This window comes from Sorex fumeus, unplaced genomic scaffold, assembly GCF_029834395.1.
Source record: "Sorex fumeus unplaced genomic scaffold, SorFum_2.1 ptg000081l, whole genome shotgun sequence".
Lineage (NCBI taxonomy): Eukaryota > Metazoa > Chordata > Mammalia > Eulipotyphla > Soricidae > Sorex > Sorex fumeus.
In genome coordinates, this window is record NW_026606138.1 from 2,833,707 (window position 1) to 2,856,153 (window position 22,447).

The 22,447-nt window shown below is 38.2% G+C and overlaps 1 pseudogene; it reads left to right on the top strand.

Moving 5' to 3' along the window:
• Positions 1-18,478: 18,478 nt before the first annotated feature.
• On the top strand, positions 18,479-21,211 carry LOC130038877 (histone-binding protein RBBP4-like; annotated as a pseudogene).
• The last annotated feature ends 1,236 nt before the right edge of the window (positions 21,212-22,447 follow it).

Below are 22,447 nucleotides of genomic sequence, written 5' to 3' on the forward strand. Positions count from 1 at the left end.
TGTAGTATAAATTTAATAAAGGAATTTATATAAAACATCTGGCATAAGGTCTTAGTAATTGGTTGTTACTTTAAAAATTCAAATTGCATCCAAATAAACACTTACAAAAAAAAAGGAGAGATGGGAAGAAATTAAATATTTTTCATGACTCCAAACTTCAAAACGTGACATTTTAATTCTTGCAAGGATATGCTCATCTGAAGATGTTAGTAATGGTTGAACTGGATCCTATTATGATAGCCCTTAACTGAACCTTAAATTATAGCGGGGCACTGACATCAATCTCTTAGATCTCTGTGAGGCTTGGAACTATGATAGAACAATTTCTTTTTTTAAAATTTTTTATTAGTGAATCACTGTGGGGTACAGTTAAAGACTTACAAATTTTCGTGCTTGCATTTCAGTCATACAATGATTGAGTACCCATCCCTCCACCAGTGCCCAATCTCCACCACCAATGATCCCAGAATCCCTCCCACTACCACCAGCTCATCTCCCCCACCCCCACCCTACCTCTGTGACAGGGCATTTCCTTTTGTTCTCTCTTTTCTTTTGGGTGTTGTAGTTTGCACTAGAGTGGCCATTGTGTTTGATCTATAGTCTACATTCGGCTCGCATCTCCCAACCGGAGCTGATCCTCCAAATACCCTTTACTTGGTGTTCCCTTCTCTATCTGAACTGACTTTTCCCCCTGGATTTGAGGCCGGCTTCCAAGCTGTGGAGTAAAACCTCCTGGTCGTTATCTCTACTATTCTTGGGTGTTAGTCTACCATTCTGTTACTTTATATTCCACAGATGAGTGCAATCTTTCTACAACTCTCCCAGTCTTTCTGACTCATTTCACTTAACACTATACTTTCCATGTTGATCCATTTATACACAAATTTCAAGACTTTTCTAACAGCTGCATAGTATTCCATTGTGTAGATGTACCAAAGTTTCTTTAACCAGTCATCTGTTCTTGGGCACTTGGGTTTTTTCCATATTTTGGCTATTGTAAACAGTGATGCAATGAACATACAAGTGCAAATGTCATTTCTACCTTACTCTTTTGCCTTTCCAGGATAGATTCCCAAAAGTGGTATAGCTGGGTCAAATGGGAGCTCAATTTCTAATTTTTTTGAGAATCGTCCATACTGTTGAAGAGTTTCTTTAATATCTTATTTGTGCTGTATTTACCAATATGTTAAAACATTTTTAAAATTAAATCACTGTGAGATAAACAGTTACAAGGTTGTTCATGATTTGGTTCCAGTCACACAATATTTCAACACCTGTCCCTTCACCAGTGTGCATTTCCTACCACCAATGCCCCCAATTTCCTTCCTTCCACACCCCATGCCCAGTCTATGGCTGACTTCTTCTTCTTCTATCTCTCTCTCGTGTTCTCTCTCTCTCTCCCCCTCCCTCTCCCTCTTTATTCCTCTCATATCATTCTTTGGTCATTATGGTTTGCACAGGTACTGTAAAGGGTACATACTTACCAGTATGTTTTAACAGGTTTGTGGTTGATACTGAAGTACTCTGATATGAGAATCATTGCATTTTTTTTCCTTTTTGGGTCAGACCTGGCAATGCACAGGGGTTACTCCTGGCTCATGCACTCAGGAATTACTCCTGGCAGTGCTCAGGAGACCATATGGGATGCTGGGAATCGAATCCGGGTCAGCCGTGTGCAAGGCAAACACCCTATTGGTTGTGCTATTGCTCCAGCCCTGAGAACCATTGCATTTTCCCTTGCTTTCTTTTGTGGTCAAGATAACAAGAGTCTCTCTTGTTATCTTGGGTATCTACGGGTATCTAAGCACCAGTCTCTCTCTTTTCTTTTTTTTCCTCTCTTTTCTTTTTTGCTTTTCTTGGGTCACAATACGGCAATGCACAGGGTTACTCCTGCCTCTGCGCTCAGGAATTACTCCTCGTGCTGCTCAAGGGACCATATGTGATGCTGGGAATTGAACCTGGGTTGACCGCATGCAAAGCAACCACCCTACCTGCTGTGCTATTGCTCCAGCCCCAGCACCAGTCTCTTGATGTGTCACCCACCCTCTTCCAGAACCATAAGCATACAAATGGAGTCAATTTTGAGTTTTATTTAGGATCCCAAATTGTATCATTTTATCAGTTCATAAGCTGATCTCAAATGTGTAGATTACAAGCTGTGAGGACTGAAATGATTTTATAAAGGCTTGGTATAGAATTTCAGACACTGAAGCACAATTATAAATAACTTCTGCTTTCAGACCAATTGAAAATCTAGCAAGAGGTAATAATATTTTATAGTCCCTGAAATAAAAGAGGTAGAATCACAAACTGTGATGTGGTATCTAAGAACAGTTAATCAGTGCATGGATTATGTTTCCAAATAAAAAACATGGGGCCTTGAACAAAACTTAAATTATGTAATGTGAAGACATTGTTCCTTTCTTTAGTGTTTTTTGAGTAAGATTTAAGGTCTAGGAAAACATCAAGTACCAAAGCAGAGTTTTTACCATCACACAATTATTATTCTAGTGTAAGAGACAAAAAATTTTATGAAGTTGACAAATTTTACTACAGTGAGAAACAAAATAAATTCTCTGAGAAAAAAATCTCAGGGCTATAATAATAAATAGAGGTTCAAACCTAGATAAAATATAGAGTAGTGAGGGCTGGCATGATAGTACAGCAGGTAGGGCATTTGCCTTGCGTGTGGCCAATTTGTGTTTGATCCCTGGCATCCCATATGATCTCTGGAGCCTACCAGGAGTGATCCTGAGTCCTGAGCCAGGAGTAACCCTTGAGCATTGCCAGTTGTGGCCCCAAAGCCAAAACCAGAAAAAAAATCATATACAGTAGTTCTTTGACTAGTTACATTTGAGTTGTGTGAAGTGAGAAGCCACTCATTGTAATATTTGGAGAAACAGAAGAAATATCACAGAAATAGTTCTGATCTGGGTGCAAAAAATTTCAATAATTCCAAGGTCAGTAGAGAGTAGAATGAGCAGAAAAGGATCTGGAGAGAAGAACAAGGGATTATGTATTATGAAGGAACTATAAAAGAGATATGAAGATAAGGAGTTTTGAATTCATTTTGGATGTGATGGACTCATAGAGGGGTTCAACATAGACACAACATGATCTGGTATGTTTGGTATAATAATGAATAAGAGTGGAAGCAGCATATTATTTATGTAATTTGGTATAGTCAGGAAGATGGGGGCTTTGCAGTATTGGAGGGGAATGGTAGCTGTGGGACTGGTGAGAAGTGATTGGATTTGAGAGGTGTATTGAAGGTATATTAAACATAATTTTCTAGTGGTTTGAATTTAGGATACAAAAGAAAAGGAGACTCCAGGTTTAGGTATGACCCATAGAGCAAATGATGGTGCTATTTATTGAGATGGAGAATTCCGTATAGGAAAACTGAAAGGTCAGGTTTATTCTTGTTACTTTTAAAAATTTTATTTTATTTTTTAAAATTTTATTGAATCACCATGAGATAGTTACAAGCTTTCATGTTTGGGTTACAATCACACAATGATCAAACATCCATCCCTCCACCAGTGCACATTCCCCACCACCAATATCCCCCTTTCCCCCCTCCCCCTGCCTCCATGGCAGACAATATTCCCCATGGTCTCTCTCTACTTTTGGCCATTATGGTTTGCAATACAGACTGAGAGATCATCATGTTTGTTCCATTATCTACTTTCTGCACATATCTCCCATCCCAACCGGTTCCTCAAGCCATCATTTTCTTAGCGATCCCTTCTCTATTCCAGGTACCTTCTCCCCTTTGCTCATGAGGCAGGCTTCCAGCTATGCAGCAATCTTCCTGTCCCATGTATCTACTATCCTTAGGTGTCAGCCTCATGTTATGTTGTTTTATACTCCACAAATGAGTGCAGTCCTTCTATGTCTGTCCCTCTCTTTCTGAGTCATTTCACTTAGCATAAGACTCTCCATGTATAGCCATTTATAAGCAAATTTCATGACTTTTGCATGATATTCCGTTGTGTAGATGTACCAAAGTTTCTTTAACCAGTCATCTGTTCTAGGGCACTTGGGTTGTTTCCAGATTTTGGCTATTGTGGAGAGTGCTGCAATGAACATATAGGTACAGATGTCATTTCTATTGTGCTTTTTTACATCCTCAGGATATATTCCGAGAAGTGGTATTGTGGGGTCATATGGAAGCTCAATTACTATTTTTTTTTTTGCTTTTTTTGGGTCACACCCGGTGATGCACAGGGGTTACTCCTGGCTCTGCACTCAGGAGTTATTCCTGGCGGTGCTCAGGGGACATATGGGATACTGGGAATCGAACCCATATCAGCTGCATGCAAGGCAAATGCCCTACTGGCTGTGCTATCTCTCCCGCCCCTCAGTTTCTAATTTTTGTAGGATTATCCATATTGTTTTTCAGAAAGGCTGGACTAGTGGGCATTCCCACCAACAGTGAAAGAGCATCCCTTTCCCCCCCATCCACGCCAGCACTGGTTGCTTTTGTTCTTTTGAATGTGTGCCAGTCTCTGTGGTGTGAGATGATACCTCATTGTTGTTTTGATTTGCATATCCCTGCTGGTGAGCGATGTGGAGCATTTTTTCATGTACCTTTTGGCCATTTGTACTTTGTTTTTGAAGAAACTTCTGTTCATTTCTTCTCCCCATTTTTTCGATGTGGTTGGAGGTTTTTTCTTGTACAAGTCTAGTGTCTTGTATATCCTGGATATTAATTCCTTATCAGATGGATATTGGGTAAATGTTCTTTCCCATTCTGTGGGCTGTTTCTGTATTTTGGTCACTGTTTCTTTTGAAGTGCAGAAGCTTCTTAGTTTGATGTAGTCGCATTTGCTTGTTTGCTTCCACTTGCATGGTCAGTGCTGTTTCTTCCTTAAAGATGCTTTTAGCTTCAATGTCGTGGAGAGTTCTGCCTACTTTTGAAAAGTATTTCAGATATCTAAATATTAATATCAAAGAGGTATTTGGGTATAAGATCTTAAATTAAGAAGGAAAAGGTTAGGATTGGAGATCAAATTGAAGTTATAAATTAATGTATATAACATCTGCCATCTCATCTAGAGAGGGATTACATAGTGGACATGCAATTTAAGAACTGATGCTTAGATAGCAGTAGAGGGAAAAAATCAGTATAGGGAAATAAAGGATATTGAAGTATCATGAAAATTCATAAAATACATTATTCCAAGTAAAGAGGGAGGATTAACTGTGTTGCATGTTGCACCAACTATTGTGAGAAATTAAAACCAGGTCTTTGGAAAGCTTGGAGGGATAAACTACACCAAGGAAAGATTTCATAAAATATTAACAGAAGGACTGGGAGATACCTCAAAGGGCTGAGGTTCCTAGCTTGCATGCATGACACCCTGAGTTCTATGCCATCGCTTCATGGATCCCTAATAGTGACAGGTGAAGCCCTAAGGGCTCTTCATGTCCACATTGCCAGGCATCTGAGTATTACTGAGAGCCTACCTTACTCCTCACCCCTTGCCTTTCCTTGGAAATACCGTGATTGTAAATTACCTATGTCATTTAACTTGCATCAGTTTACCACCAGAAAGTGGTTGCAGTTTTGTAAGCAATTGGTTAGAAACCCATAGTGTTGGAAGAATAGGGAGAGGGAAGTTGGGGTTCCAGCATTTCCAGCATTTGCCCAGCCAAAGTAGAGAACTCTACAGCCAGAGCACAATGAATTGCAAACCAAGTGGGGAAAACTCAATTCTCCAGAATGTCAAATAGTTCCTACACTAGGGAGGGAAAAATCCTCTGGCTGTTAAAAGCCGCTTGTTGTGACTAGACCCTTAAACCTGCTATTTTTCAGAGGCAGCATAGCAGGTTGTTCCTCCTCACTTAGCACCTTCAGAACTAAGCCATCATTGTTGCAAGAGAACAGGCAGTAAAATTTTCCCTGAAGCTCAGCCTGGCAGAGGGGGACCACAGCTGTACAGTTTGCTATTCAATTAGAAAAATGCTTGACTTTAAGAACATTCAAGTCTCCATTGTGCTAGCAAACTTCTCATAAGAGAAAAAGATCCACATGACATCGCAAAGTGGAAACTGGGATTTGACAAAAGCCCCAGCACTCTTAGCAGACACAGTGTGGAAGGGAGAACTCCTCCTACCAGACACATATTGTTAGAGATAAACTACAGCCATGAAAGCTCAGGTGACAAAAGCCTTGTCCTGTAGCTGGTGCCTGATAGAGACTTGGCATAGCATGGATGGTTGAGATCCCTATGTCTTTCATTAGCAGTCCAGACAAGTCTGTTTCCAGGTAAGATGCCCAAGTGTGACCCTCTAAGAGAGATATGGGAACCACAACTACTGAGTTCAGATAGAGAACCGGTCTGGACAGAAACCAGAGCAGGAACCAGGAGAGATTTCAGACTCATGTTGATCCTCTTCATACAGGGCAGCAGTTGAAAGAAAACTATGACAGATCAACTCCTTTCTCAGCATAGTCTAGAGGTTCTAAAAAGGACAGAAATCCTAACCACAAGCTACAGTGTATCTTACTGAAAAATCAAATGTCAAAAAGGTTAAATATGGTGATGAAATAAATAAGAAATTTCTCAGAAATCAATCTCAATGACACAGAAATGGAGAGTCTAACAGAAGATGAGTTCAAAATAAATTTGTCGAATGAAACCACATCCACCACCTGGCCCCCTGGCTCCGTGTAATCCCATCAGCGGCCAAGACTCAGAGACTATAAAATCCAGATTCCGGACGAGAACAGTGCAGTCTTCTGCCCCTGCGCCTGGGTGTTCCTTCCCGGAGCCCCTTGGAGGGGAGCGGGTTGAGCTTTCCTCCCCGCCCCGACCAGGGCTCCGGCAGCCGAAGACCTCCAGGACCAGCCACCACCATGCTGAGACCACTCTCCGCACACATGAAGGTACTGGCAGAGGGACAAAACCACGCGGGTTCCGGGGCCGAGACCTCCAAGCCTACTCGAATTGGAGTCGAGCATTTTCCACCCGGATCCTCCAAATTCCAGTAGGCGGGGGTCACACCCACCACCTGGCCCCCTGGCGCCGTGTAATCCCATCAGCGGCCAAGACTCAGAGACTATAAAATCCAGCCCCCAGAACCGCGGCCGCATTCGCGGCCTCGAGACATCTTATCAGAACTTTTTTTTATGACATCTTATTGTCTCATTACTACTTTGGACAAACTTGCAGGCTATCGAATGTAGCCTGCCCACAGGGCAGAGTCTGGCAAACTCCCCTTGGCGTACCAAATATGCCAGATACCAGTAACAATGATGGGTCTCATTCTCCTAAATAGCCTTGAATATAATCTCAGGGCTAGGATGAAAGAGACGTTACTGGGGCCTGCTCGAGGCAATCGACGAATAACAGGATGATGAAATGAAATGAAATGAATGAATGAAACCAATGAGACCTCAAATGTACATAAACACAAAATAAGACATCCATGAAATAATAAAGGAAATGCAGGAGCAGAGAGAGTTCTTCATTATGGAGAGGGTTAAAAATATTCAATTGGGATGCTAAATTAAAAAACTCACGCAAGTAAATAAATTGAAAGTATCCATGGCCAATGCAACAAGTAGCTGAGACTCAAAGATAGAATTTCTGTAATGACTCAAATGAGAATAGAGAGGTAAGATTTAGGAAAAATAAAGAAAATCTTCAAGAATAATCAGTACCCCTGGGGCTGGAGAGATAGTACAGTAGATAGGGCACTTGCCTTGCAAGCAATCAACCTGGGTTTGATTCCAAGCATTCAATATGGACCCTGAGCACTGGCAGGAGCAATTCCTGAGTTAAGAGCCAGGAACAACCTCTGAGTGTTGCCCAAAAACCTATGTGTGGCCCCCCCCAAAAAAACAAAAAATTACTAGATTCTATAAAAGAGAAAACAGAAGGATAGGTTAAAAAAAGAAAGAAAACCCTAATTAAAGAGGACAGAAATGAAGAGGGAAACTTATAACAGATATCTCAGAACTTATAATAGAAATACAGAAGACCATGAGATTAAAAACAAATTGGACAATCTAGAAGAAACGAACGTAGTTTTGGAATCATACAAATTTCCAAGAGTGAACCAGAAAAAAATATAAATCTTAAACAGGTCAATCACAAGTACATACATTGAAACAGTAGTTTATATCTCACCAAGAATAACCCAATAAAAGTATGTAAATGATATAGATATTTTTTTCAAGGAAGACATAGTGATGAACTCCAGAGAAAAATCCCCAAACCCAGCCAATCCAAGCCCCCAAAAGACAACCTTTGCTCATGAGATAAAAGTGAACAATATATAAAAAGTGAACAAAATATATAACCTCCTCAGCCAAATTTTGAGAATGACCTATTTCTAAAAGACTGAAAACAACAAATGGTAGTAAGTCTATGGAGAAGCAGGATCTCTTGTACACTGTTGGTAGGGATGTGTATGATATGGCTTCTATGAAAAACAGCATGGAGAATCTTTAAAATTTGGAAAAAAACTATAATCCAACAGCATTAGTCAGTCACCATGCTGTACATTACCTCCCAGAGAGTTATTTATCTGTAACCAAAATTTGTATGTTTAACCTTCCCTTATCTACTCTTCCTTCTACCTTTGATAATCACTAATCTCATCTCACTTTTGAAGTTTTATTTATTTATTTTTTAAAAGCTCTTCATGATTGGGTTTCAGTCATACAATGTTCTGACACTCATCCCTCTACCAATGTTGTAATTTCCTAGCACCAGTGCCCCCATTCACCTCCTACCCCTCCAAAACACCCCCACCTGCCTGCCTATATGGTAGACACTTTTCTCTCTCTCTCTTTCTCATTATCTCTCATTTTAGACATTATGGTTTGAAATACAGATGCTGGAAGGTTATCATGAACATCCCTTTATCTACTTTCAACACTCAGTTCCTTTCCAGAGTGATCATTTCTAACTGATGTTGTCATAATGGGTCCTCTTCTATCTTAACTACCCTCTACCTCCACACCTTTGTGGTGCTTTCCAGTCATTGATCAGTCCTCCTGACCTGTTTTCCTTGGCCTTGGGTATTAGTTTCATACTGTTTTTCTTTTTTTATATCCCACATATAAATGCAATCACTCTATATCTGACTCTTTCCTTCGGACTAATTTCACTCAGCATGATTCTCTTCAGGTCCATCCATTTATAGGCAAATTTCATGACCTCATTTATCTTAACAGCTGACTATATTCCACTGTGTAGATGTATCATAGCTTCTTTATACTTTTGTTTGTTCTGGGGTACTCAGGTTGTTTCCAGATTCTGGCTATTGTGAATAGTGTTGCAATGAACATGGAAATACAAGTGGTGTTTCTGCTGTGCGTTTTTGGACCCCTGGGGTATATTCCCAGAAGAGGTATTCTGGGTCAAAAGAGGTTCAATGTCTAGTTTTTTGAGGGATGTCTATATTGTTTTCCAAAAAGACTGGACCAGTCGGCATTCCCACAAGCAGTGAATGAGGGTCCTTATTTCCTCGCATCTGTGCCAGCACTGGTTGTTCATGTTCATTTGGACAGGTGCCAGTCTCTGTGGTACGAGATTATATCTCATTGTTGTTTCGATTTGCATCTCTCTGATGCAAAGCATTGTAGAGCATATTTTCATGTGCATTTTGGCCATCTGAATTTCTTCTTTGAGGAAGTTCTGTTCATTTCTTCTCCCCATTTTTTGATGGAATTGGAGGTTTTTTTTTTCTTGTAAAGTTCTACCAGTTGCTTGTACAGCTTGGATATTAACCCTTTATCTGATGGGTATTGGGTGAAGTGTTTTTCCAATTCCATGGGCTGTCTTTGTATCTTGACCACTATTTTTTTTGAGGTGCAGAAGTTTCTTAGTTTCATGAAGTCCCATTTATTAATCTTTGCTTCCACTTGCTTGGTCACCTGTGTTTCATCTTTGAAGATGCCTTAAGCTTCAATGTCATGGAGGGTTTTCTTCTATGTACCTTATGGATTCATGTCTGATAGTGAGGTCTTTAATTCATTTTGATCTGACTTTGTGCATGATGTTAGGTAGAGGTGATATTAAAGGTTTCTTCTTTAAAAAATATTCTACATATGAGTGATATCATGCAGTCAGTAGTTTCATCAATTCCTCAGAAGCAGCAGTCATTTTAATCTCTGTTATACTTAAGTTAGTTCTTAACTTTACATAAGTGTAATTCTGTAAAGAGTAATGTAATGTAATTATGCAAAAGAGTATATATACTCTTTTGTGGGTAACTTTTTTGGTTTAAGGAATTAGATTTTTGTAATTCATTCTTAAATATGTGTATTTAAATGTTTTGGCCCTGTTTCACTGCCAAGTAGTATTCCATTTAATGCATTTTGAAAGTTGACAACTTTTCTGGAATCATCAACATTTTCTGAAGAATTGTATGAAGAATGTGAAGGAAGAAGAATAATTAAAGGTTACCTAAACCCAGGAGTTTAGCTGGAACCACTGTAACTTTCTTTTAATTACAGTAGAGAAAACTATAAAGGTAAAGACTATTAGAATATCAGGTACCTAGCTTTGGATATGTTAGTCTTGGTTGAAGGTCAAAGAAGAGACACTGAGTATGAAGTTGTTTGTGTGAATTTGGGGTTTGGGAAAAGTGACTTTGGGCATGCTCAACATTTTAATGATTTTTAAAGTCATGAAAGCTGATGATGTCAGCAATTATAGAGAAGTCAGAAAATGGAGTGTTGCAATACCCAAATTAAATGTTAAGCAACCAGGAAATTGAGGAGAAACCAGCAAAGAAGAAAAGGAGAAAAGTGAAGGGAAAAGTCTAAGTAGCGTTAGAAGCCAGCAGTCTATCTTAAAATCCTTCACAGAATTATGGCAGTGATAATAATTGGCATTTAATTTATTTAACAAGAAAACATTTCAAAAGTTTATGAACAACTACATTAAGAAAGTTTTCCAGGAATATGAGTTGTCAGATGGTGACTATTATAAAAGTGGTTAACAAATTGCATCATTAATTATTTTGAAATAACCAAGAATGTATCAATCAATATACTCTTATGATTACTGCTTACTTTGGACTCCAATTTAATGTTCGGGCTTTTTTAGTCTCTGAAACTGAGCCTCTCTCAGAGGAAAATTGGCCATGGTAAGTTTCACAGGAAACAGATTATAGAAGTAAAGACCCAAGAAAAATATCTCAAATCCATACAACATCAAATAGAGGTTTTAAAGGAGTCTTATAATTCCACAGAGCCAATAGGCCATGCATTTAGACATCCCTTAACTTTAGGGTTTCTTTTAAAACACCAATCTAAAAATTAGACTTAAACTAAACTCTAAAGATGTGCCTGGCTGTACTAGCTCTAGCCTAATTTCTACCCAAACATCACTATTAACCAAGTGACATCCCAGTTTCTTTGAGTTTCTCCCTAGCAGTAATTGTCAGTTCTACTCATAGTGTGCAGCTTGTGTGTGTGTGTGTGTGTGTGTGTGTGTGTGTGTGTGTGTGTGCATGCTTGTGTGTGTGTATGTTTGTTTGTTTTGCTGGCTTTGGTTTCCTAATGAGAAAAAATGACTCCTGGAACTAGATAGTTACCATGAAATTTCTTTTGGATGTGACTAAGCAAATAGTAATCAAAGGACTTAATATTACTTATGATACATTTGTGGAACTTCTGATACTAATGATGAGAATACCATGTGTGCAGCTTGATAATACAAACTATGTGCTGGAAATTATATGCCATGCTATATTCCATCTTGAATATTTTTTACATTTCCCAGAACTGTTTAACACAGTGGTGCTAAGTGACCTTCATGCCTTAAGAGAGAGGAACTTAGATGGAAAAGGACTCCTAGCAGATTGACTGATGATTTGTTAATGATGGAATGTGACCTGTTCTAATGGAAAATTTGTCAGCAGTATTTCAGATGGCTGAACACATGGGATTGTAGTCTTAGTTACAGTTCTTGGTTGAATTGGTTAGCAAATTTGTTGTTTTTAACTGGTTTGGGGAAGTAGATAAAAAGGCTTTAAATTCCCTGGAACAGTTTTCTTTTCTATTTTTCTATTTATAGATAAGGTTTGAAATAGAACCAGAGAGAGAGAGAGAGAGAGAGAGAGAGAGAGAGAGAGAGAGACATAGAGAGACAGAGAGAGACAGAGAGAGCAGAGACAGAGACAGAGAGACAAAGACAGAGACAGAGACAGAGACACAGAGAGACAGAGACAGAGACAGAGAGTTCAACGGACTGGCATGCATATTTTGTATTCAGGAGGACTGGTCTCAGTCCCTGTCACCCTTGATATCCAGAGCACTGAGCTGAGAGTAGTTTCTGAGCATTTCTTGGCATGGCCCCTAAATAAAAAAATATATGATTGGGAATAATCATCATTATTGAAAAGAGTCATGACAAAATTAACAAGGGCTTGGGTAAACTAAGGTAAAGAAAGCATCATGTTTAGCTATGCTTAATCAATACGTTCCATTTTGCTTTGTATTTTTCAACTCCTGATATTCTCTTTCTTTCTTTCTTTCTTTCTTTCTTTCTTTCTTTCTTTCTTTCTTTCTTTCTTTTTTTCCCTCTGTGTGTGTGTGTGTGTGTGTGTGTGCGCGCATGCGTGCACGCAAGTGTGTATGGGTGTGTATGAAATATGTTTTCTGAAGAGGAGCAGCTCTGGAAATGTGGAAAGGTGCTTACTTTATGCTTACATTGAACATCAAGTAAGGAATTAACAGGGATTTTTTTTCCTCCAAAGATATAGGAACTCAAAATGAATGAGTAAAAAGTACCACAGTGACTTGCCTAATTGGATAATTTGGTATTACAATCTACTGTAGTTTTATAATATTAAAATGTCTGACTCAGAGTATGGGGTCAATATATATTTAGTTTGAGAATTAAATTGGACAGGTTCAGAAATCTCTTTGTCATTTATGCTTCTTTTCTAATTTGTTCATTAATTCAGATATTCTCTTATTTCAAAATTGATGCCTGCCATGTGTGGTAGAGTGTAGGTCCTATGCAGAGTTATTAAAGTGTATTACATGGAATTTCATTTCAAAGAACTTGGGATTTCAGGTGGGAAATTATATATATATATATGCAAAGAATAAAAACATGAAGTAATGTAACTACAATAGGAAAGGTATTCTGAGTTCCAAGTTCATAAGTTCCATGCTCATAGATTTTTGGAACACAACATCTTGGTTCAAGGCCATCTGTCAACATTTATTTGTTTATCCTTATTTATGCATCTGTTACAAATTGTTCAAAAATGATGTAATAGGAATTTAATTTAATGATACAACTTAGTTTAAATTATACTTCTATAATTTCTAACATGGTAATATTATTTCAATGTTACTTTTTCCAATTGTATAATTTCTTTAAAAATCCTATCAGTAATGCAACATGTTTCAAAGTTAGGCCAGGTCACCATCATCATTCTTGAGTGCTATCTCTATGTAGACCTGGTGCTTGGGGGTAGCTCCCAGAAGTGTTGGTAAATTATTTGGTGCCGGAACCAGCCCAGGGCTCGCTCTTGCTTGCAGAGCATGAACTGTGGCTCTATAACCTATCTCACTGAAGTCACCTTTATGAAGATCTTCACTACTTCGTAGGAGATTTCCAAGGCTTTCATATAAAAATAACTATAGAAACAACAATACCCTTGTTTTTTAAATCACAATTAGATTTATTTTATTTTACATTTCATGTTTATGGGAAGCTTTTATTTTTTTAAAATTTTAAAAAAAATTTTATTTATTTATTTATTGAATCACTGTGGGAAAAGTTACAAAGCTTTCAGGTTTATGTCTCGGCCATGCAATCATCAAACACATTTCCCTTCACCAGTACTTATTTTTCACCACCAAGGACCCCAATATGTCCCCCCTCCCAACCCTCCCAATGCCTGTGAGGCAGATGAATTCTAGTTAACACTCTATCTACTTTGATTAGATTCATTGTTTCGACAAAAGATGCACCATTACTAGTTAGAGTTTACACCCCAAAATCAGACCTGCTGAAAAGGCATTGTGAAATAATTTGTTTTCTACAGCTGGTTACAAGAACCAAATGATGCCTGGATTTCTGATATTTTACTTATTAAGTCTGGAAGTATTTTTGCTGAGAGTCAGATAATTATAAGATTGGTTTCTGTGGCTCTAGAGCCATGGCCGTGCTGGAGAGCCGCTCATGGGGGCAACTCGTGACCTCGGTAGGGCGTGAAGGACGAGCCAGGAACGCCCCCCTTCCCATGAGATTTCAGTCGCCCCATCACAACTGGCTCATACCTGGCTTTCCAAAAAGCTCCGAGGAGGTGGCCATTTTGCTGTCCAGAGGGAAAAAGGCGGAAGGGAGCAACACCTTTTCCTTTCCGGGCAGGCATGGTGGTGTGGATTAACACATAGTCCACAATACCCTTGTGTTTTAATGTAAAACATTCAATTACAAAATATATTCACAGTCGTATTAGGGAGTAAAATTATTAGTTTTGTTTCTTTTATAATATTAAAATTTTACTGTGGCTATATTTAAGAATCAATTTTGGTACAAAATAAAATAGGCATCTTATAACTAATGTGGCATATGTAGTTTTTTATGAGTGTTCAGCTAACTATAATGAACTTTAAACATTACTTGGCCATTTAATTTGATCAATAGGAAGGTGGTATTGGTGTTTTCTTCCCTCTTTTGGATTTTCCTGCTTATTTTTCACTCATGAGAAGCTTATAATAAAATTTATGATTCTTTTTTTCTTATTTAGTGTCACAATAACCTAGATTTGAATCTTAGGTTTGGCATTGGAAATAAACAAATATGATATTAAAAATATTTAATAAACTAGAACTCATAGTTATCAACATATCTGTTGTCAAAACATTTTGTTGGCAAGATACTAGTCTTTTGCTTGCTGGATCATGGTCCAGAGGTTCTAAGGAGAAGCTATAAAATGGGGGCAGGGGGTTGTGCTATGTGGGTTCTTTGGGCAGTGCATTCATATGGAAGTATTCCAACATTTTAAAGTCTGGTTAAAATGTATCATTTTATGCTCACTGAATATTAGATTGTCTCAACTTAATTTTACTTTCCTCATCTTTAAAATAAGGGGAAATTGCATTATCATGTGAGCTCTACCTGCTTCAGAGTTTTGTGAAATTCAAATAAGTTTATATAATAGTAACATAGCCTTAATTATAACCTGAATCATTAGGATTTAGTGCAATTACTAGTATGTACAATATTCACAAAATTGTTCTGACATCTTATTATCATTCTCATTACCACAATCTGTGAGCCAACCCATATACAATCTACATTATACAGAAGGACAAAATGAATTTAGTGAGATTAAGTAACTAGACTAAAAATCACAGAACTATTCAAACACTAATCTTATTAAAACTATAACCATACAAACTTAATATAACTAGTAAATGCCAATTCTATTACTTATACACCTTGTAATTAGTTGTTCAGAACGTGTGTATCCATGGTTAAAAATCATGCATTATTTCAATCCTTTTCCAGTTGGCTACTAGTACCGTTACACTCTATTCCTCTGGTCAAATTTTGGCTTAGGAAATTGAGAAAACCTGGGAGGTAAAAGTGCAATTAAACTATTTTAGGTTGGAAAAATGTGTTCAAACTTTTAGTTTAGTTTGGAGCTTATTGTTATATTGGCAGGAAATTCTGTCTCTCAAAACGAGGTTTTCAATTTCTTTATTAATAAACACATCATTAGACATTGTATTGCCTAAGTGGTAGATCGGTAAAAATGTTCAAGCATCATTCTTAATGGAGAAACCTTAGATGCCTTCCCTTAGGTCAGTAACAAACAAGGATGGATGCTATGACTCTTCTGTTCGACGGAGGACTGGATGTTCTGGCCAGTGAAATCTGAGAAGTAAAAGAAATAAGGGATAAGACTCTAAGACAGAAAACAGAACTGTCAGTATGTGTAGATGACTTAATTACTTACTAAAAACTCCCAAGAACCAACATGAAAGCCAGTAAAGGTAAAAAGTGAGTTCAGCATGATTGCTTAAACAAAAGTTAATAATAAAAAAAAATGTTTACATACAAATATCTAGGTACAGAATTTGACAGACTACACAGTATGATATCTACAATAACTGAAAGGACATCAAGTAAGTATCCAGAAATTGACTTATAAATGTAAATTATTATGGAGAACATATTGAACTATTATAAAAAGATATAAAAATAGACCTGATTACAAAGATAAAAATATCATACTTATGGAGGAAAGATTTAACATTGTAAGGATGCAAAGTTTGCAAAATTAAAGAAAACATTTACTGTAATTAAGATAGAAAATACAAAAAATATTTAATTTGTAACATACAAATCACACATAGCTAAAATAATTCTTTTATAAGACTCCTGAATTTTTAATTTTAGTTACTATAATTTACAATATTATTTTACTATCCTTGGTAGGTTTTCATGTGTACAGTATTCCAGTAACACAATTCCCATCAAAATCATCATTTCCTTCCACTATTGTCTCAGGATTCTTCCTCACTCCCTTTCCTCTCCGATGTAAAACAATTCTTAAAAAGAACTATGTAGGGGAGAAATATTTCACCTAATATTTATGCATATAAATATTTAATATTTAAGCTTTAGTAATTCAGCATAAAAAAGGTAATAAAAATGCCAAATAGACATAGAATACAATCTAAAACAGATCTGTCTATGGGAACCTTATGAGTTATTAGTAGATAATTGAGGAAATAGTGGATTATTTAATAAGCAGTACTGTGAAAATTGGCAAAATATTTGCAGAAAAACAGATCCAAAACTCACACCAGGAAATAATACAAAATAAATCTCCCATTGGATTAAAGATCTCCAAGAAACAAAATTACAAAGTTAATATAAAAATATTGAGAATATTTTTGGAACAAAGGAGTGGGAAATATTATTCAAGAAAGGTAAAGAGAAGGCATAGATTATAAGAAAAAAATAGATAAAACTGATGACATCAAAATGAAAAACTTCTGTTGTGCCATAGAGAGAATGCTAGAAGATATTTGTCATGTGAGCAAATTGGTAAAAGACTAAAAATAAGGAATTACTGCAAACCAACAATTAAAAATTTAGGTAATCATTTTATTTATATTTTTTAGTGGGATTGTTGGGTCAGACCCTGTTATAGTTGGGAGCAACTGCTGATTCTGCGCTCAGGTGATCCAATGAGGGACAGCTGGATGCAAAGCAAGAACATCAACTTCTGTAAGGTCTCTCGGGCCCTGTAGACAGAAAACTCAAGAGAAGAATGAACAAAGAACATAAAGGGACAATTCACCAAAGGGAAAATTATATTACCCTAAAAAGCACGTAAAGACACATAAAATAAATTCAACTTATGTAAATGAAAAACAAAAATTTACACACGAAAAAGACAACAATTGAAGTCATGAAATTTGCATATAAGTGGATCAACATGGAGAATATCATGCAAGTGAAATGAGTCAGAAAGAGAAGGACTGACATAAAAGGACTGCACTCACTTGTGGAATATAAAGTAACATAATAGGAGACTAACACCTAAGGACAGTTAAAATAAGGGTCAGGAGGACTGTCACACAGCTTGATAGCCGATCTCATGCACTGGGGGAAAAGGTAGCTGGGATGGAGAGAGGAGCACTAAATAAATGAGGTTGGAGGGATCCCTAAGGATGGTAGATGCATGGGGAAGGTAGACTATGGACCAAACATGATGTCTGATGTTACCTGTATTGCAAACCATAACCCCCAAAAGGACAGAGATAGTAAGAGGGATTGTGCCTGCCACAGAGGCAGGAGGTGGGGAGGGGTGGGGTTGAGGGGAGGGATGCTGGGAACACTGGGGGTGGGGAATGGGCACTGGTGGAGGGATGGTTTGTTTGACTGAAACGCAATCAGAAAATCTGTAAGTTTGCAGATGTACCTCACGATGATTCATTAAAATAAAAAATTAAAAAGAAAAAAATGACAACAACTAAAAAGGAAAGCAGTATCAACTATTGTAAAGGCTGTGGAAATCAAGAATCCATTATCACTGCTGGCTGGAGTATAAGTGGCTGCAGGCATTCTGGGGCTCGTTTAGGAGAATGCTGGTAAGTCGTGTGAATGCTTCCGTCACCACAGCTGTTTTATGGTTGGGCCTCTCTGCCCCTTCCTGCCTGGAGTTCTTGCACAGGGGAACAGGAGACATGCATGGAAATAATTCTGCCAATCTTATCGTAAGATTTTCTTTAAACTTACTAAATTCTGACTTCTGTTACTCTTTCAACATCTAGTTGGACTGGACTTCTGTTAAAAACACTTGGATCGGTGTGCTTTTAGTGAATAGCTCTTGAATTTAAGTAAGCGCCTAGTCAGGACTTTAATGAGTATATGTACCTGTCTATAGTGATGATCTGTTCTATAGGAAATATTAAGAGCATTCTAAATTTATGTTGCATTTAAACATACCAAATGTATTGGGGATCTCCATGCCTAGCCTGCCCACCACGAGTGATAAGGAAGCGGCTTTTGATGATGTGGTCGAAGAATGTGTGATCAATGGAGAGTACAAAATATGGAAGAAAAAAATAAAGACTTTTCTTTGTAATTTGTATTTGGTGATGACCCTTCTTGGGATGGCTCAATCTAACTGCACAGTGGCTTCCAGATGTGAACATACCAGAAGGGAAAGATTTCAGCATTCATCGACTTGTCCTGGGGACACACACATCAGATGAACAAACCACCTTGTGATAACCCATGCGCAGCTCCCTGATGATGCTACCCAGTTTGATGCTTCACACTATGACAGTGAGAAAGGAGAATTTGGAGGTTTTGGCTCCATTAGTGGAAAAATTGAAATAGAAATCAAGATCAACCATGAAGGAGAAGAAAAAAGGGCATGTAACATTCCTCAGAACACTTGAATCATTGCAACAAAATCTCCCTCCAGTGATATTCTTGATCTTTTTTTAAAAAAAATATTTATTTTCATAAAGTTGTTCACAACGATTCATCACATTCAATATTTCAACACTAGTCCCACTACCATTACACCTTCGTTCCACCACTATTTCAAATTTTTCCACTACCACTCAAGCCTGCCCCACAGTCAGATGATATATTATTTATTTTGTATTTTTTTATGAATACCAGCTTTTGTGGCCGTGCACTCTTGGGATTTTAAAATTTTAAATAATTAGGGTCTGGAGTAATCTCTGCAGTGAGATGCTCGGTTCTGAGATTCTTTTGTGAGTGTCTGAATCATGACCATTAATGCAGTTAAATGGCACCTGGAGGCAATTTGTGGGTGTGACAGCCAGGACCCTGTGGGGAATGGAGATGGAAAGGAGCAGCTCAATCTCAACTCTCTTATTATTTTTTCATTTTTTTGCTTTTTGGGTCACACGCAGCAATGCACAGGGATTACTCTTGGCTCATGCACTCAGGAATTACTCCTGGCGGTGCTTGGGGGACCATGTGGGATGCTGGGAACAGAACCTGAGTCGGCAGCGTGCAAGGAAAATGCCCTACCCACTATGCTATTGCTCTGGCCCTCAACTCCTTTTTAAAAAATTGAATCACTGTGAGATACAGTTACAAAGCTTTCATATTTGAGTTTCAGTTATACAATGATAGAACACCCATCCTTCCACCAGTATACATTTTCTACCACCAATGTCCCCAGTATCTCGCCCCCCCACCCCCACCCCAGTCCTCATCCTGCCTCTATGGCAGACAATTTTCCCCATACTCTCTCTCTAGTTTTGGGCATTATGGTTTGCAATATAGATACTGAGTGGCCATCATGTTTGGTCCTTTATCTACTTTCAGCACACATCTCCTATCCCGAACGATTCCTCCAACCATCATTGACTTAGTGATCCCTTCTCTATTCCAGTTGCCTTCTCTCCCAGCTCAGGAGGCAGGTTTCCAACTATGGAACAATATCCCTGGTCTTGTGTCTGTTGTCCTTGGGTGTCAGTCTCATATTATGTTATTTTATATTCCACAAATGGGTGCAGTCATTCTATATCTGTCCCATTCTTTTTTTTCTTTTGGGGTCACAGCTGGCGATGTACAGGGGTTACCTCTGGTTCATGTACTCAGGAATTACTCCTGGTGGTGCTCGGGGACCATATGGGATGCTGGGAAATGCATCTGGGTCGGCTGCGTGCAAGGCAAACGCCCTACCCGCTGTGCTATCGCTCCAGCCCTGTCTGTCCCTCTCTTTCTGACTCATTTCACTTAGTCATGGAGACTCTCCATGACCGTACACTTATAATCAAATTTTATGACGTCATCTTTCCTAACAGCCACATAGAATTCCATTGTGTAGATGTACCAAAGTTTCTTCAACCAGTCATCTGTTCTTGGGCACTTGCCAACCCCAGTCCCTTGAAACCTGGAGTTTGCAGTCGCTGGTTCCACATACATGGGTTTTTCATTGTGTTCTGGAGGTTTGCAGCTGCCAGGATTCATAGCGGATAGGTGGAAGGATATGGGCTCCTGTCTGAGGCACCCGGTGAAATTGACCTGGCGCAAGGGCTGGAGGTGTCTCTGCAGCGAGCTTCTCAGTTCTGAGATTCAATTGTGAGTCCCGTGTTCTCGTTCTTGACTATACAAAACATCTTTCGAAACCAGACTCTTCTGGTGAGTGCAACCCAGATTTGTATCTCTGAGAACATAAGGAAGGATATGGACTTTCTTGGTATAAGCGCCGGAATCTCAGTTGCACTTACTTAGTGCTTTATATGACCATGCCATCTGCCTGTGTGATACCAGAGCTGTATCAAAGGACGGAAAAGCTGTGGATGCAAAGGCCATTTTTATAGGTTTCATAGTAGTAGAGGATGTTTCTTGGCATCTGCTCCATGATTCTCTGTTGGTTCTTTTGCAGATGACCAAAAACTTATGATTTGGGATACTCATTCAAACAATACTTCCAAACCAAGCCACTCAGTTCACTGATGGAGTTAATTACCTTTCTTTCAACACTTATCTCGTTTATTCTTGCCACTAGATCAGCTGACAAGATTATTACCTTGTGGGAACTGAGAAACCTGAAATTTAAGTGGCATTCTTTTGAATCACATAAGGATAAAATATTCCGGGTTCAGTGGTCATCTCACAATGAGACCATTTTGGCTTCCAGTGATACTGAGGGGCTTAATTCAGTAAAGCTACAAACATATTTAAACATTTCTCTGGAATTTTTCTAGTAACATAGATCTGACATAGCAGTGGAGAGGGGGGCATTATGTGTGATCATTTTTCTTTCATACTACATGTCCAAGTTTTTCAGTGAAAAAGTAAGGAAGAAAGCCAAGTGAGGTAGGTGTCTGAGCCATGATATAGAAAATACTGCAAGACATTCTTTTTTTATTCAGGAGAGGAGAGATTCAAGACACAAATTTCTACTCTTAAAATATTCACAACTTTCAGATGCACATTGTCCTCTATAGACCATTCTCCATTTCTAAAGTCAAATTTATATGATTTTCCTCCAATATATTTTTACCTGTGAGTGTATTTCTTGAGCTGTTTTTTATATTACTGTTTTCCTTTCTGTGAAATGTTTTTTCGGTAGACTGTCTTGTTACGTGAGATACCATCTCTATACTGGGTGACCAATTTCACCAGCTGGCCTGTTACACTCTGTGACTGTGTAAGTGCTTATAATGGAATGAATCATTTTTCTACATTAAAAAAAAACAAATGTAATTTATTATTGGGATTTTTGTCAATATTCAAGCACAGTATTATAGTAAGCCATCTTTCTGATTGTTTATGGATCTCATTTAATTATTGGTGGATTGTGAAGTGGATTGTGGTTTCATTCACTTTTGAAAGACAGAAATGACTATGCTGGAGAGAAATATCCTCCAAGTTAAGAATTTTAAACAGCAAAGAAGGAGGGATGGATGAGAGAGAAGAAATACTGGATAGAGGTGACATAGAGATGGGCAGAAGTGTAGTAATGATGGTTGTGTGTAGGAATCCTGTACATAATTTCATAAACTTAAAAAATATTGTAACCATATTGCATAAACTACAAAGTTTTTAATTTTTAAATTGAATCACAGTGACATACACAGTTACAAAGTTGTTCATGATTGGATTTCAGTCATATAATGATCCAACACCCTGTCCCTTCACCAGTGTACATTTCCCACCACAAATGTCCCAGTTTTCTTCCTGTCCAGTTTCCCTCCTGCTGCTCCCCACAGTCTGCCACTAGGGCATGCACCTCCTCCTCCCCCTCCTCCTCCCCTTCCTCCTCCTCCTCTTCCTCCTCTCCTTATTCTTTGTACATCCTTGATATCAATCCCTTATTGGATGGGTATTGGGCAAATATCCTTTCCCATTATGTAGATTGTTTGTGTTTTGGTCACTGTTTCTTTTGAGGTGCAGAAGCTTCTTAATTTAAGATAGTCCCATTTGTTTATCTCTTTTTC